This window comes from Schistocerca nitens, chromosome 1 (genome assembly GCF_023898315.1).
Source record: "Schistocerca nitens isolate TAMUIC-IGC-003100 chromosome 1, iqSchNite1.1, whole genome shotgun sequence".
In the NCBI taxonomy this organism is placed as follows: domain Eukaryota; kingdom Metazoa; phylum Arthropoda; class Insecta; order Orthoptera; family Acrididae; genus Schistocerca; species Schistocerca nitens.
In genome coordinates this window covers 258362497-258375784 of record NC_064614.1, presented here as the reverse complement: position 1 = coordinate 258375784, position 13288 = coordinate 258362497, and the positions used below count along the sequence as shown (strand labels likewise).

The following is a 13288-nucleotide window of genomic DNA, read 5'->3' as shown; positions in this document are numbered from 1 at the left end:
TATCCACATGAGCGCTAAAAGGAATCCCTCAAACTACGGTTACACAGTAAATAAGCCAAATCCAAAGTTCAACTAAATATGTAGGAGCTATAATTACGAACAACTTAAATTGGAAAGAGCACGCAGCAAGAGTTGTGAGAAAGGCAAACCAAAGACTGCGTTTTATTGGCAGAACACTTAGAAAATATAACAGATCTACTTAAGAGACTGCCTGCACTACTCTTGTCTGTTCTCTTTTGGAGTATTGCTACGCGGTCTGGGATCCTTACCAGGAGTACATCGAGAAAGTTCAAAGAAGAGCAGCGCGGTTTGTATTGTCGCTAAATAGGGGAGAAAGTGTCACTGACATAATACAGGATTTGGGGCGTACATCACTAAAACAAAGACGTTTGTCGTTGCAGCGGAAGCTACTCACGAAATTTCGATCGTTAGTTTTGTCCTTCGAATGCGAAAATATTTTGTTGACACTGACCTACATAGGAAGAAACGATCATTATAATAAAATAAGGGAGATCAAAGCTTTCACGGAAAGATATAAGTGTTCGTTTTTTCCGCGCGCTGTTCGAGATTGGAATAATAGATTTATTGTGAAGACACTTAAGTGTGATTTGCAGAGTATCCATGTAGATGTATGTTGTAAGCCTTACTTAGTTGCCCGAAGGAGACCTCACGAAGAGACGGATTTGCCACATGCTACCAGAGATTATGTCGATGTCTGTGACGGAGTAGCATCGACTGCAGCACTGATATCGTTGGATAATGGATTACTCAGCTTGCTTCCCCGTTGCTCTCCAGTATCGGGCGGCCGTTTGTGTGCACCAGTAAGGCTATGGCCGCTGTCCTGATCAAAGCTGTTGCTGTTCAACCTGATCTCAAAAAGGCGACATTGATGTTCGAATCTCAGTAGGTAGATGCATGCGATAAGATATTCGTTTCATCAAACATATTCGTATTTCTAGTTAATGAGGCTATGCTCTGCAACAGAAGATTTGTCGAAATCACAATATTTAATGTATAGTCGGCAGTTCGTGCAGCGTTCGGAAATCGTACTTGTGGACTGACCAGTATAAGTGCTGACGCCTTCACAACGAATTGTGTAAAGTTTATGAAAAACTGCTTGTAGTAATATATACCCTCAGTGGTCCGGAAAAGTGTGAAATTCCATATCGTTCTTATCGTCTACATCTCGTCAGACGGTGGTGATGAATTCTTCTAAGTTGACCCCCCGCCCCAGCGTATCTGGGTCTAAGTGCACTTTAGATAGCTTAAAGAAATTAAGAACGGTTCAAGACCAAACAATAGCAAATAACCTGACGGAAAACCCACGCTTCTACTCTCACAAGAGAAGTGCGTTATCTCAAACGCACAGAACCGAACGAAGATGTGCTTAGAATATACAGTAAATCGCTCATCCTAAAGGCAGTACTATGCATTGTTCTCTTGCAACACTGCGCGTCTTTTGAAAGATCACTTATTCAGGTCTAAGACAGTAGGCTTAGTAACGCAAAGAAATAAAACATCAAGATAATATGAACAAAAACACATAGAAGACAAGAATGTATTGGCAAGCTCTTGGTGTACACTTCGTTAGGCAATGGGAGCCACACATTAGAAGGATCGTGGACGTTGTGACACTTCAGTTTGAAAAACTACAAGTTACCCGATCGTCATTTCATCAACAGACTTCACTCTGTGTTACACAATTAACTTCCTGTACCAAAGTAAAATACCAAGAAAAGACGGGTTAAAAAGTAATTTTCGCGTTAGATATTGGACTTCTTCATTGCAGATGTGCTGATGAAAGTGAAAAAGTGGCCTTACTCAGATGGCTTTAATCAGATGCTCGTACTGTTCAACCAAAGCTCATATCGAAAGGGCTTTGACTCGCTCAAAAAGAAATTACACATCTTGCTATTTAATCTTAGAATGTATCCGACGAGAGAATCCACGTTAACCGTACGCAAGCAACTTACTCCGATTTACACTCCTGGAAATGGGAAAAAGAACACATTGACACCGGTTTGTCAGACCCACCATACTTGCTCCGGACACTGCGAGAGGGCTGTACAAGCAATGATCACACGCACGGCACAGCGGACACACCAGGAACCGCGGTGTTGGCCGTCGAATGGCGCTAGCTGCGCAGCATTTGTGCACCGCCGCCGTCAGTGTCAGCCAGTTTACCGTGGCATACGGAGCTCCATCGCAGTCTTTAACACTGGTAGCTTGCCGCGACAGCGTGGACGTGAACCGTATGTGCAGTTGACGGACTTTGAGCGAGGGCGTGTAGTGGGCATGCGGGAGGCCGGGTGGACGTACCGCCGAATTGCTCAACACGTGGGGCGTGAGGTCTCCACAGTACATCGATGTTGTCGCCAGTGGTCGGCGGAAGGTGCACGTGCCCGTCGACCTGGGACCGGACCGCAGCGACGCACGGATGCACGCCAAGACCGTAGGATCCTACGCAGTGCCGTAGGGGACCGCACCGCCACTTCCCAGCAAATTAGGGACACTGTTGCTCCTGGGGTATCGGCGAGGACCATTCGCAACCGTCTCCATGAAGCTGGGCTACGGTCCCGCACACCGTTAGGCCGTCTTCCGCTCACGCCCCAACATCGTGCAGCCCGCCTCCAGTGGTGTCGCGACAGGCGTGAATGGAGGGACGAATGGAGACGTGTCGTCTTCAGCGATGAGAGTCGCTTCTGCCTTGGTGCCAATGATGGTCGTATGCGTGTTTGGCGCCGTGCAGGTGAGCGCCACAATCAGGACTGCATACGACCGAGGCACACAGAGCCAACACCCGGCATCATGGTGTGGGGAGCGATCTCCTACACTGGCCGTACACCACTGGTGATCGTCGAGGGGGCACTGAATAGTGCACGGTACATCCAAACCGTCATCGAACCCATCGTTCTACCATTCCTAGACCGGCCATGGAACTTGCTGTTCCAACAGGACAATGCACGTCCGCATGTATCCCGTGCCACCCAACGTGCTCTAGAAGGTGTAAGTCAACTACCCTGGCCAGCAAGATCTCCGGATCTGTCCCCCATTGAGCATGTTTGGGACTGGATGAAGCGTCGTCTCACGCGGTCTGCACGTCCAGCACGAACGCTGGTCCAACTGAGGCGCCAGGTGGAAATGGCATGGCAAGCCGTTCCACAGGACTACATCCAGCATCTCTACGATCGTCTCCATGGGAGAATAGCAGCCTGCATTGCTGCGAAAGGTGGATATACACTGTACTAGTGCCGACATTGTGCATGCTCTGTTGCCTGTGTCTATGTGCCTGTGGTTCTGTCAGTGTGATCATGTGATGTATCTGACCCCAGGAATGTGTCAATAAAGTTTCCCCTTCCTGGGACAATGAATTCACGGTGTTCTTATTTCAATTTCCAGGAGTGTATATATGACGGCGGCGCCATACGCAGCCCGACATGTGTAACGTGTGGTCCATGGTTGCGTGATGTAATACATCACGTTGTAATTTGAACGAGTGAATTTATTTTATTGTGTTGTGGTGTAACAAATTGTATTTCCCAAATTCTGGAGATACTCGCTGGTCGAATGGAACATGTTAAAATAAAGAAAAAGTTACATACGACTCGCGTGGCTGTCTTGAATTTTAATTTCTAACGTTCGCTGTCCCCTTGCTGATAATACCTGCGCTCGCTGACATGTTTCTTGAAGTTATCAAAATTTCTCTTAGACCTTGAATAGGAGATCATTCAAATGTCTTTTGCGGTAAGATGTGCTGTTTTGCGTGCGAATGACTCAAAGTGAAACACGCTAAGATATTCAGTTTTTCAGTAGTAAACGATAAGTATGTAATCGTTGGTTAAAGTGGGTCAAAAATATATTTCAGTGCAAGTTCTATATCTAAACAAAGAAGGCACATAAGTGACTGAAGAGCTTCATTTATATATAGATTCAATGCGTGCTTCTTTTAAACGTATTTGTCGCCAGCTATCACGTGGCAAGGAACAAAAACCAATCCTAATACATCATCACACATATTTGACGGAAATCTTTACAAGAAGTGTGTCTAAAATTCTAGGAATAAAGAGCAACTTACAATGTAATGAACACCCTTAGCTGCTTACAGGCGTTGACATATGTCAACGGGGACAGATGAAAATCTGTGTCCCGACCGGGACTCGAACCCGGGATCTCCTGCTTACATGGCAGACGCTCCATCCATACATTTTTTTTTCCGTAAGAGTTCGGGCACTGTTTGTGCATTCGCACAGAAGAAGAAGATGGTCAACTGGCCGGTGAGCCTTAACTATATATTTACTAAGAAGGTATCTGTTCTTTCGGACATGAGCATAATGTGCAGGGGCACTACGAATGTAGAGCGGGACAATACGCTGAGAATGTGGGTTTCGCGGGAGGCGTGCCAGAGATAAATCCCTGCAGTCGCGCTATCCTCTGTGTCCTCGGTGGCTCAGATGGATAGAGCGTCTGCCATGTAAGCAGGAGGTCCCGGGTTCGAGTCCCGGTCGGGGCACACATTTTCATCTGTCCCCGTTGACGTATGTCAACGCCTGAAAGCAGCTAAGGGTGTTCATTTCATTGCAATTTCATTCTAACGAGCTGCGTGGTCACCGATGGTATCTGTCCTTATCTTCTAGTAAATAAAGAGCAACTTTTTGAACACATGCATTGCAGGAGCTATCAGTTAGCTCAGTTGCCGTTACGTCTCAGCTGGAGTCACTATTTAAATAGACCAAATCACATCATTGCTTATACTGGAAATCTGACTCGACGAAATAATTATCACGATAAATTTTCGTATGAAATCAATTTACAGACCGAAAAGAACTTACGCAGTTTAATATTAAAGTCTTTGTGGCTATCATGAGATGGCTAGCAAGCATGGATCTGACCTCAAATGAATCATGTTCTTATATTCTTATTCTGAAAGGCAACTGTGCATCCAAGAGCTTCGATGTATTGGAAATAACAGGCCAACCAGAGCAAAATATGCGTTTATTAAACCTTTACCTTGGTTTCGACAGTTTTAAAACTGTCTTCTACAGAAAGTACTATACATATTACCTACAATCTATGTGGCAGTAATTGGTTCTGTCTGTTCATGTGCATGTGTAAGACAAAGCTCTGCAGAAGAGAGCTAATACTTTCAAATCATGTATTTTAAATTGTGATTAAGTGGATGATACCGACATTTACGAGACAAAATCAACGACTCCCACATTGGATATAGATGTTATGTGATTCTACGTAGAATACCTTCTGAGGAAGACAGTTTTAAAACTGTCGAAGTCACGGACAAGGTTTCACAAACAATATTTTGCAACTGGTTCGCTGTAATTACCAATTCATCTAAACTATTTTTATGTTCCTTAAATCTATTCCAAAGTACTGAAGGTCGCGATGTGTAAAGCATTCATACTCGTTACCACGTCCAGCAAGCAGCGGCAGGCCGACAGCAGGTAGCGGTCAGTCTATTCGGGGCGGCGTCCAGAAACGGAGTGTCCACCTGTGTCCGTCTAAGGGTCTGTCTGTCTGCCAGACCAGTGACGTCAGCTAATACCAGCTCAACCCGGATTGCCATAAAAGTCTACCCCACGCATGTGTTCAGGCACAAGGCTCTTTGGCTGAGATAGCTGATGGTAGCAGTAAAGACGGAAACATAACGAAAAAATATAAACTCTATGCCATTCCGAGAGAACGTTCTAGGTCACGCACTTTCCCTGTCGGTGCAAGAGTTCAGAAACGACATTTAGTTTCACACGCTTCTAGCGATTGTTAATAAATTGTTATCTCCATTTCTTTTCCATCTTTCTCGGCTATGCTTTTCCTTTCTCACTCCTTCTGATTTTACTACCCGTACAGCTCGTAATATGCCTGCATGACCAGCCATATCTAGATCCGGGGAGTTGCAGTGGCGGCAGTAACTTAAGCGAGGGTATTCACAGTTGCGCTCAGATGTCTGAGTGCCAGGTGTATTACACTTCTTCTTCATGTGCCGTCTCCTCTAAGAAGGTTGGCTGTCATCATGGCAATTTCTGATCTTGATTTGGCCGATCTAAGGAGTTCTGACGTTGAACAGTTGTACCAATTTTTTAGATTGTCAATCCAGGATGTCCGTCTTCTACCCCTCGTTCTCTTCCCACAAATTTTCCCTTCTAGTATTATTCGCAATATTTTGTAATTTACTCCCCTAATAACATGGCCTAAATATTGTAGCTTCCGTACTTTAATAGTTTTAATTAATTCTTTTTCCTTTCCCATTCTTCTTAGGACATCTTGATTAGTAATCCTCGACACCCAACTAATTCTAAGTATTCTTCTATATGCCCACAGTTCAAAAGCTTCTAAACTGTTCATGTCCTTCTTTTTCAATGTCCACGCTTCCATTCCGTATAATAAATTTGAGAATACATAGCATCTTAGCAACCTCATTTTTGTGTTTAAACAAATGTCTCTCGAACAGAATGCATTTTTCATCTTATTAAAGATACTTCTGGCCTGTCCTATTCTCGATTTAATTTCTTCTGAGCTTTCAATCTCCTCATTTACAATTGTTCCGAGATATTTAAATTTACGTACTTGATCGACTCTTTCCCTATTGCTTGTAAGATTTTCTTGTTGGTGTGTTTTAGATATCACCATGAACTTAGTCTTGCTTACGTTAGGAGTCAAGCCAAATTCTTCACTTTTTTCTGCGACTTTGTCAAGAAGTAATTGTAGATCTTTGAGGTTTCCAGCTAGTAGTACAGTGTCATCAGCAAACCTAACATTGTTAATGTTTAGCCCATTCACTTTAATGCCAGCTATTTCATCTGATAGAGCTGCCTGGATTATGTCTTCTGAATACATATTAAACAATAAGGGTGAGAGAACGCAACCTTGTCTCACACCCCTCTTTATTTCTATATCATTCGATAATTCATTTTCTACCTTCACGGTTGCGGTTTGATTGTAGTAGAGGTTGTATATAATGCGGATGTCTTTCTTATCAAGTGTTTTCTTTTCTAACAATTCTATGAGATGATCATGACGAACTTTGTCAAATGCTTTATTATAATCCAGAAAGCACACATATAGTGGCTGGTTAACCTCCATACATCGTTGCGCTAATATGTTAAAAGCAAACAATGCTTCTCTTGTACCGAGGGAACTTCTAAAACCGAATTGTGTTTCACTTATACCTTCTTCTACTTTTTTGTATATTCGTTGGTGTATAACTTTTAGAAATATCTTTAAGGTGTGACTCATTAAGCTTATTGTACGGTGATCATTACAAGTTTTGGCATTAGCCTTTTTGGGTAATGTAACAAAGGTAGATGTCAACCAATCCCTAGGAATAATTCCCGTATTATAGATATCATTAAACAATTGTACAAATATATCTATATGGTCTATTCCTATGAGTTTCAGGATGTCATTTGGTATCTTATCCAGTCCAGGGGCTTTTCCTGTCTTCGATTTGTTGATAACATGTAATATTTCTTCTTTCGATATGCTTGGTCCTCGTTCTCCAATCATGTTATCATAAAATTTTTGATCTTTTCTTGTGTCTTCAAATAGTTCTTTGACATATTCTGTCCACCTGTCCAGTTTACCTTTAACATCAGGAATTATTTTGTCATTTTTATCTAACAATAAACTTGTACTTTTCTTTTTATTAAGTCCAGCTAAATCTTTAACTTTTTTGTGTAAGTTGAAACTATCATGTCTTGTTTCATAACTCTCAATTTCAGAGCATTGTTCCTTGTACCATTCTTCTTTTGCTCGCCGTGTTTCTTTTCGTATTTCTGCATGTAATCTTTTATACTCACTTTCATCTCTATTTTTAAGTATTCTTCTTTGTTCCATCAATTGTAATATCTTCTCTGTCATCCACTTCTTTTTCATGTTGTCGTGTTTGGTCACCATTATGTTTTTACATGCATTATTTAATGTGTCTTTTATAAGTTCCCATTTGCCATCAATATCTTCTGTTTGATTATTCTTTATCCTAACTAATTCCTTATTAATCTCTTCAGAAGTCTTTTGTTTAGTCAAGGGGTCTCTTAGAATAGTTGTATTTATATAGTCCTTCTTTTGTTTCTTTTGTATGGCTTTCAGTTTCACATGGAACTTTGCTACTAAAAGGTTATGATCAGAAAATATATCAGCTCCCGGATATGTTTTCACACCATGAATAGAATTTTTGTACCTCTTGTTTATAAGTATGAAATCAATTTGATTTCTGCAAACTTCTTCATTACAGTCTCTTGGTGATTTCCAAGTATAAAGTCTTCGTTTAGGGAGTTTAAAAAATGTGTTTGTAATAGACAGATTGTTTTCCTGGCAAAATTGTGACAGCAAATCTCCTCTTTCATTTCTTGTTCCTAAACCAAAAGGTCCAATAAGATCACCTTCACTTCCTTCACCTATTTTGGCATTAAAATCTCCCATGATGATAATAATGTCTCTGCTTTTTGAGGTTCCTATTGCTTGTGTTAATTCTTCATAAAATTTTCCTATTTCTTCTTGTTCTTTGTCTGCTGTTGGAGCATAGATTTGGATTAAATTAATATTTGTTTGTTTCGTTTGTAAATGTAGACTGATTACTCTATCACTAAATCAAGCAAATAATCTAAATAATGTCGACTTTGATACACGTGCAGATAAACCGCCGGAAGTCGTGTATTATTTGATTAATTTGGCAAGTTTCCCTCATTAGATGCGAGTATTCGTTGCCCTAGTGGCGGCACGCCAGATGCTTAAAGCACTGCCTGGCGCCGCCGTCGATACAAGCCAGTGTGGTTTGGATTTTCTTCTTTTGGCGCAGCTGTGTTCATGACAGCTGTGTTGACGATAGTGACAAGCAGAGGTTTAAACCTATAACATGTTTATGAAATATATTTTACCACTACAGTCACATATTACAAATATACACTCCTGGAAATGGAAAAAAGAACACATTGACACCGGTGTGTCAGACCCACCATACTTGCTCCGGACACTGCGAGAGGGCTGTACAAGCAATGATCACACGCACGGCACAGCGGACACACCAGGTACCGCGGTGTTGGCCGTCGAATGGCGCTAGCTGCGCAGCATTTGTGCACCGCCGCCGTCAGTGTCAGCCAGTTTGCCGTGGCATACGGAGCTCCATCGCAGTCTTTAACACTGGTAGCATGCCGCGACAGCGTGGACGTGAACCGTATGTGCAGTTGACGGACTTTGAGCGAGGGCGTATAGTGGGCATGCGGGAGGCCGGGTGGACGTACCGCCGAATTGCTCAACACGTGGGGCGTGAGGTCTCCACAGTACATCGATGTTGTCGCCAGTGGTCGGCGGAAGGTGCACGTGCCCGTCGACCTGGGACCGGACCGCAGCGACGCACGGATGCACGCCAAGACCGTAGGATCCTACGCAGTGCCGTAGGGGACCGCACCGCCACTTCCCAGCAAATTAGGGACACTGTTGCTCCTGGGGTATCGGCGAGGACCATTCGCAACCGTCTCCATGAAGCTGGGATACGGTCCCGCACACCGTTAGGCCGTCTTCCGCTCACGCCCCAACTTCGTGCAGCCCGCCTCCAGTGGTGTCGCGACAGGCGTGAATGGAGGGACGAATGGAGACGTGTCGTCTTCAGCGATGAGAGTCGCTTCTGCCTTGGTGCCAATGATGGTCGTATGCGTGTTTGGCGCCGTGCAGGTGAGCGCCACAATCAGGACTGCATACGACCGAGGCACACAGGGCCAACACCCGGCATCATGGTGTGGGGAGCGATCTCCTACACTGGCCGTACACCACTGGTGATCGTCGAGGGGACACTGAATAGTGCACGGTACATCCAAACCGTCATCGAACCCAACGTTCTACCATTCCTAGACCGGCAAGGGAACTTGCTGTTCCAACAGGACAATGCACGTCCGCATGTATCCCGTGCCACCCAACATGCTCTAGAAGGTGTAAGTCAACTACCCTGGCCAGCAAGATCTCCGGATCTGTCCCCCATTGAGCATGTTTGGGACTGGATGAAGCGTCGTCTCACGCGGTCTGCACGTCCAGCACGAACGCTGGTCCAATTGAGGCGCCAGGTGGAAATGGCATGGCAAGCCGTTCCACAGGACTACATCCAGCATCTCTACGATCGTCTCCATGGGAGAATAGCAGCCTGCATTGCTACGAAAGGTGGATATACACTGTACTAGTGCCGACATTGTGCATGCTCTGTTGCCTGTGTCTATGTGCCTGTGGTTCTGTCAGTGTGATCATGTGATGTATCTGACCCCAGGAATGTGTCAATAAAGTTTCCCCTTCCTGGGACAATGAATTCACGGTGTTCTTATTTCAATTTCCAGGAGTGTATATTAACACGATTCCCGGCGGGGTCAGGGATTTTCTCTGCCTCGTGATGACTGGGTGTTGTGTGATGTCCTTAGGTTAGTTAGGTTTAAGTAGTCTAAGTTGTAGGGGACCGATGACCATAGATATTAAGTCCCACAGTGCTCAGAGCCATTTGAACCAATTTGTTAACACGATTTATTTCGGCGGCATGCTGCCATCAGTTGCACTGCAGTTACGTGTAGAGGTTCTTTTGTTGGGTGTGCAACTGAGATTGAGTATAGAAATTTAACCATGTACAGGATGACTGATTTATTCCATTTTATGTAGTGAGTTTTGCAGGCATTGGACAAAGATGTGAAAACACAGTGCATGCTTGAACATAAATACAGATGGTAGCCAAGCCTCCAGGTTGTGCTGCTGTATTTGACCACGAACGGCACCTGTGCCATGTCGTTAATGTTTTGCAAATTTCAGTCATGGTCAGAACAGTTTTATGTTTAGCTGTGAGAGCATTATAGCGAATCTAAGTGTTGTGGATTGGTAAGACAGCCAATCCACTATGAGGAAGCCGAAAGGCACGCGTTTAAGCTCACACAGGCTGGCGCGAGGTCTGGAACAGGACACGGAAATGAGAATAGCCAAAAACGTACGTAGCTGCTGGAATACTTAACTCTAATCCATAATTGGTGAACACCGCTCTTGACGGTACATGTTTTACAGCATCAATAGTGACTGGTAATGGCGCCTTGCTAGGTCGTAGCAAATGACGTAGCAGAAGGCTATGCTAACTATCGTCTCGGCAAATGAGAGCGTAATTTGTCAGTGAACCATCGCTAGCAAAGTCGGCTGTACAACTGGGGCGAGTGCTAGGAAGTCTCTCTAGACCTGCCGTGTGGCGGCGCTCGGTCTGCAATCACTGATAGTGGCGACACGCGGGTCCGACGCATACTAACGGACCGCGGCCGATTTAAAGGCTACCACCTAGCAAGTGTGGTGTCTGGCGGTGACACCACACTAAGCAAATTCTAACTTGGGAAAATTGTTGATGCTCCTACGGTGTATACTTCCGTAACCATGGTAGCCGAAGTCTTTAATGTTTCAGGAGGTTTCTAAAGTACACAGGGAAAGCGGAAAAACAGCATCCAATATGTCACAACGTGGACGAGTGCACGTCTTGAGTGACGTGACGGACGCTCATTGAAGAGGATTGTGACGAAAATAAGCAACTACACTATGTGGGAGTCATGTGGCGAATGGAATTACAAAACAATTCATCAGTGGTACAAATACCTATAAAAGGACAAAATGGTGCCGAAGCCATAAAACCAGGACTATGGAGCAATGGTAGAGTATTACCTGGATACGTCTTGTTGCACTCCCTTTCCAACTGCTGGCCGATTTTGTGTCCCAAGAGTGAAATATCGGAGGGGAGACAGGGGGGGGGGTTGTGATGGTTTGGGGCTGACATATTGTGGTATTCCTTGGATCCTCCAGGTTAGCCGGGAGCGCCAATGCTCGACTCGCGTAGGTGCGCCGGCGCCGGATCGAATCCGCCCGAAGGATTGCTGACGAGGGAGAGTGTGCCACCCAGCCTGGTTGTGGTTTTTAGGCGGTTTTCCACATCCCCCTAGTTGAATATGGGGCTGGTCCCCACGTCCCGCCTCAATTACACGACTCGCAGACGTCTGAACACGTTCACACTCTTCCATGGATTACACTAGATGCAGACAGCTGGGGTACACTAATTCCGTCGTGAGGGCTATAGCGTGTGGCAGGAAGGGCATCTGCCCACCCCTTAACACTAACCTTGCCCAAGCTGTCCTAACCATGCTGACCTTACGAAACCGCGCAATAAGGCACAAGCAAAAGAAAAAGATTGTGGTATTCCTTGGGCTCTGTGGTTTTTGTGCAAGGTCGCGTTACTGCCAAGGAAAATGTGAGCAATGTGGCTGATCAGACCCATCCTCTGGTTCAATGTTTGTTCCAAGGCGATAGGACCCCTGTCCTCTGTTCACACAGTTAGCATCCTCGAATACTGGTTTTGTGAGCTCTAGGATGAATTGTAGCATCTCCCCTGGTCACAACAGTCACCAGATCTCAGTATCATTGATCTTTATGGTATACTTTAGAAAGATGGGCGCATGATCGCTGCCCACCACCATCAGTATTAACTGACATCTTCACTGTTCTCCAGGAAGAATGGTATCCATTCCGAGATGACTGGAAGCCGTTTTGAGAGCCATCGGTTTTCCTACACTGTTCTGGGCACTCTAATGTGTTGTGTTTTGGCAGTTCCATATTTCTATTCAGCTCCCCACATGCTTGAATCATTTCATTCTGGTCTGTACTTACATTTTTGTTGAAAGTTTAATGTCTGGCGCACAGAGCACTGTAACGAGCATCACTCCATGACCGAACATTGTCAATTTCAAATGCTTACATTCCGAACTGGTAAGAAAAACTTATTACTTTTGCTGCGATAACACAAACAACGTAAATGCCATATTTTTATATAAGCAGATGTACGTCATCGCAGATATTAAACACTATGATTAGGCCTATTTGCTACTCCTCGATAATTCAACGTCGTTAAGATATCATTTTTCAGTTAAATCTTTTAATTTAAATATTCCACATCGGAGAAAAAAATCTTTGAATGGCTCAAAATGGTTCAAATGGCTCTGAGCACTATGGGACTTAACTTCTGAGGTCATCAGTCGCCTAGAACGTAGAACTAATTAAACCTAACTAACCTAAGGACATCACACACATACATGCCCGAGGCAGGATTCGAACCTGCGATCGTAGAGGTCGCTCGGTTCCAGACTGCAGCGCCTAGAACCGCACGGCCACTGAGGCCAGCAAAATCTTTGAAGAAATTTACACTGTTACTTTCTAACTTATCATTTATCAACCTGTTATCAGTGTAATGTGCCATGAATGAAAATTTCTAGTTCTTCGTACAAGTCCATTT

The 13288-nt window shown here is 44.3% G+C and overlaps 1 protein-coding gene and 1 non-coding gene across 6 annotated transcripts in view; both read left to right on the top strand.

The window, feature by feature from the left end:
* Window positions 1-13288, top strand: part of LOC126247424 (parathyroid hormone/parathyroid hormone-related peptide receptor-like) — an 841770-nt gene that overhangs the window by 212304 nt on the left and 616178 nt on the right. The window lies entirely within an intron of this gene.
* On the top strand, window positions 4437-4510 carry Trnat-ugu (transfer RNA threonine (anticodon UGU)). Its single transcript has one exon. It is a non-coding gene; the product is annotated as a tRNA-Thr (tRNA).